The sequence below is a fragment of the Poecilia latipinna genome, unplaced genomic scaffold (assembly GCF_001443285.1).
Source record: "Poecilia latipinna isolate Pla-1442-1.1 unplaced genomic scaffold, P_latipinna-1.0 Scaffold2866, whole genome shotgun sequence".
NCBI classification, from domain to species: Eukaryota; Metazoa; Chordata; class Actinopteri; order Cyprinodontiformes; family Poeciliidae; genus Poecilia; species Poecilia latipinna.
The window spans coordinates 55,154-59,703 of NW_015115482.1; the positions used below are offsets into that span (position 1 = coordinate 55,154).

A 4,550-nucleotide genomic window follows, 5' to 3' on the forward strand; every position below is an offset into this window, starting at 1 on the left:
AAACTTGGGTGGACATGATTTCCTGTTAAGATGTGATTTTGATCTTAGATTACCAGTAAAACGCTCAGATTTCCATCAACAGGGTCTTTTGTACTGGAAGCTCATCTTCTAACAACATCACTAACCAATAGAATCAAGTCTTTCATCACAAGGAGCAACAGGAAACATTAATGCATCGTTGAATTCTGCATGTTTAATCTAAAGACATCAATGAAAAGAAACTTGACAACTTTTTGTTCTATAGGTTTTATTTTTGTTGTTTCAGATTAACAGGAGAACTTCATGAACAATGACCATTTGTTCCCAGGAATTTTATGTATATCTGTTTACATAAAATGTAATGGGTTGGAAACGGCTACATTTATGTAAATAACTATTCAATTGGAAGGAAATACATTATGTGGAAAAATGTTGAGTTTTTATTTTCTAATCTTTCACAAGTAAAATTGAAAGGCCAAGATTTCAATAACCAACCTAGAAATTAATTTACATCAAGTTGTTGAAAATAATAAACGTTCAAAACATTTTGGAGGAAAACAAAGAAATGAAAAAGTCCCCAGATGATCAGATCATCTTCAGTTTCCAAACTTTAAGAAACAATAAATTCACCAACTCAGCAAACTATCAATCATAAAACCAATCAATCATCTGATCAATAAGGATGAATTTGTTCTTCATGCTGAGATCATCAGAGCTGCTGTTTGATCACTGAGATCTTCATCGGTTGGATCGTTAATGTACCAAAAACAGAGAAGTATGGAAACATCTTCTGTGTGAAGGTGTGTGTGAAGGTGTGTATGTGTGTGTTAGTATCCAGGTCAGAGAAGGACAGCTTTCCTCTGTCCCAGTCCAGATTCACTCTGATCCTCTGGACTTTCTTCTGGATTGAGAGACCAGTGGGAGGAGCTGGTGGAGAATGTGCTGAACATTGATTTATAAAAAACAATCCAGACTCTATGACTCCTTTCCTCCTAGCAGATTCTTCCAACACACCAAGTTTCCAGTATGAACTTTTTCTAACATCAACATCCCAGCTGTGGTTCCCTGAGTCAAAACCCTCAGAACTCAGAACAGAGCAGTAATCAATCCTCTCTGGATTATCAGGAAGCTGCTGTTTCTCTCCAAAAATCGAACCGGTCAGATCATCATACAGATGGATCCATGGACCAGCCATGTTTGGGTCCAGAACCAGAGGAGTGTAGGTCACCATGGTCTCCATGTTGCTCCAGATGTTGAAGGCCAGGTTGCCCAGATGTTTGGCCTGGTCTATCAGAGCTCCTCAGGGCAGTTGTGGATCCTCCAGCAGGGGGCAGCGCTGGACTCTTTCCACTGCAGCCTTGTAGTTGTGCAGGAATGAGACGTCTGCAGCTCTCAGCTCCTCCTCTGTGGCTCTGACTGTGTCTGAAAGAGCTGCTATCTCTCTGCTCAGAGCCTCCATCTTCTCCTTCATCATCCCTCTCTGCTGCTCCTCTTCCTCCCTCAGTGCAGCCAGCCTGGCCTCCTCTTCCTCTGCTAGAAACTGATGAAGCTGCTTAAACTGCTCCCTAATCTGCCTCTCTGTGTGTCGGGCCTGGACCTCCAGGTGTTCTGCTGTCTGATCAAACTCCTCCTGAACTTTCTTCCTGAGCTCCAGCTTCTCCTTTAAAGGCTCCAGAGTTTCCTCAAGTTTCTTCCTGTGTTGCTGAGCAGCTTCATCGATGGGTCTGAATCTGTGCTTGGTGTGTTTTTCTGAATCTCTGCAGACGACACACACTGGCTGCTGATGGTCCAGACAGAAGAGTTTGAGTTTCTCAGAGTGCAGAGAGCAGAGACCCTCTGAAGCATTTTGGTTTCTCTGCTGTAGGAAAGACTCACACAGATTCTTCAGAGCCAGATTACAGGGAGGAGCATCTGATGCTGATCTTTTCCTACAAACAGGACATGAGCGACCAGTTCTTCTTCTCCAACATTTCTGCAGACATTCCTTACAGAAACTGTGGCTGCATGACAGAATAACCGGATCCTTAAATATTTCCTGACAGATCGGACAGCAGAGATCATCGTCTGATCTGGAAGCCATTTTGTTTCCTCGGAGTGAAGCTGAAACCACAGCAGACAGAAAGTTAAACCATGAAGTCACTTTCTCTCCTGTAGAAACTTTCTGAACTTACTTTTACTCTGATTTGCTTGTTGTTTCGTCCTCCAGCAGTTTGTGTCTCTAGTCGCTCAGTTCTCTTTCTGTTCTCCTTGTTCAGTGTTAGTTTGATTTCAGTCCGAGACGAAAATGATCCCACGTGTGTTTCCTCCGACTTTTCTCTCTAAACTGTTTCCTGTTTTTCCCGGATGTTCCTGTTGGAGTCACTCCGCCCCAAGAGGATTTTCTCTTCTTCTTCTTCGTTTTTATTCTTCTTCTACTGTTTCTTTTTCTTGGTTTATTGACGGTTGGCAACAAACGTTTAGTATCATTACCGCCACCTGCTGGTATGGAGTGTTGATCGTGGTGGTCTAATTCTTGCTATGTATGCATAGAAATATATCCTCATGTCTACCTATATACGTAATTTAATGTGCACACCATACACATATAAATATATATACTTTTACATGCATTTTTATACTATCAATTTATTTATCATGCACACATTTAAAAACACACCACTGCATCTAATCAAATTCCATTAAATAATTTACTTTTCTTTAAAAATGTAATAACTATTTATATGCTTACCATCCAAATTCTTCCTCAGAATATCTAATAAATTAACGTTTTCCTTAATTCTTTCAAACTCTCTTCTTGTGTATCTTCTGTGTTTGATATGTATGACATTCTAATACAACATGCTTTTTTGTTTCATATTTTCCAGTGATCACATTTGCCCATATTATGCTTTTGAATTTTAAAGTGTATTGTTAAATCGTGTCTGTCCAAATCTCAACTTTCAGTCTTTCCTTCTTTCTCCTACAGCAGGTAGGAAACTACAACACAGAGCATTCTGGGTAATTAAAACCAAATCAAATATCTGAATCTAAAGCTAGCAGGAGAAATGTCTCGTAGTTCTTTTTTTACTAAAAGCAAAATAAATTCTTGAACCATTAAAATCTAACCCCACTCTGTTATTTTATTATTATTACTATTGGTTTTCATGAACAATAAAGTTTCACGCTGTGACTTCTTCAGAGGTTTCCGTTTTGTTGCCTTCAGTAGTTCTTGGTGCAGCGCCTCCACAGGCGAGGAGGGGAACAGAGTTTTGAAAAGATTTGGTCGGTTTGACTCGGTGCAGATTGGAGGTGACCCACAGAGCCTGGAAATGTATCAAATGTTGAAATTTTCGTCCCAAATGAAACCAAATATTTCTAACTGTGAGATGGGAAAACAACTTTAAGCTGAAACGTTTTGGATCAGTTCCAGTAGAGATGCAGAGTACAATCTGTTGAGGCCTCATATCATTCTTCAATCTATAGAAACACAAGAATAGATTAAACATAGTCATTTTACAGTTTCAGGATTCCATAGAACCAGTTGATACAAATTGAGAAACTAGGAAGTGTTTTGCTAATCAAAATTACCTGATCAAAAACGTTTTAAAGAACCAAGAACAACATGTAGAGCTTTGAGGCATCACTGCCTCTGTTAGGTTCATGAATTAACAAGAAAGAAAGATGTGAAGGGAACACTTCTGCTAATCTAATAATTAGCACAGTTAGTGCTTTTGCTAACTTTGAAAACTTTTTTCCACATTTAGCTTCCCCTAAATTCTAAAGCACTAATTTGCTGTTTTGTAAGCCTTTAGTTGAATAAAGTTGAATGTCTGTGTGATGGACTGAGTTAAAAACAGGAGGAGTCACAGGATATATTAGAAAAATAGTTTCTTTTTATTTTAACCCAAAGATTATAAATGTCAAAAAGATAAACTGAGCTCAAAAGAGATTAAAGAAACAAAACTGTACTCAGGTAAAAGTGTAAACAAACTGGCTGCACAAATAAACATAATTGATCTAACAATGAAATGACACACAGGGGTTTTATATACACTGGCTGATCAGAACGATTAACACACAATAAAGGTAACTAAACATAAAACAATTACAAATTACACAAAACAACCAACAGTACAGCTAAGTTTAAACTCAAGACCCAAAAATGAAAATCAAATATATTAAACTTAATACTAATATTTACTTAAATACAAAACTTATCTAAACAAAGAAACTACAAATTCCCCCTGCCAGCAGGAACTAGTGGTGCAGTCCAATCAGTATTTAAGCCTGCTGAGCCTTGGCCTCTATCTGTTGTCTGGCCACTCCAGGTAAGTACTGGTGAAACAAAGAATTTAGTCTTAAACAAATTAAATTTTAAGTTGATATAAATACATATGCTAAATGTGTCCGTTAACAAAAAGAACAAATGTATCCAAATCAACCAATAAATGTTTTACTGAAACTGAAGTGTTTGTATGAAAAAATAACTTGTGCATAAGAGTTACCGACTTTAAACTTCAGAGCGTGACCATGGATTTTGCCGTCAGTGTTGAAGCTTTTGTTATAAGCTCCTAAGAATTCTTTATATATGT

At 38.0% G+C, this 4,550-nt stretch overlaps 1 pseudogene; it reads right to left on the reverse strand.

The window, feature by feature from the left end:
- Positions 1–367: 367 nt before the first annotated feature.
- Positions 368–2,380, reverse strand: LOC106939418 (nuclear factor 7, brain-like; annotated as a pseudogene).
- Positions 2,381–4,550: the final 2,170 nt, after the last annotated feature.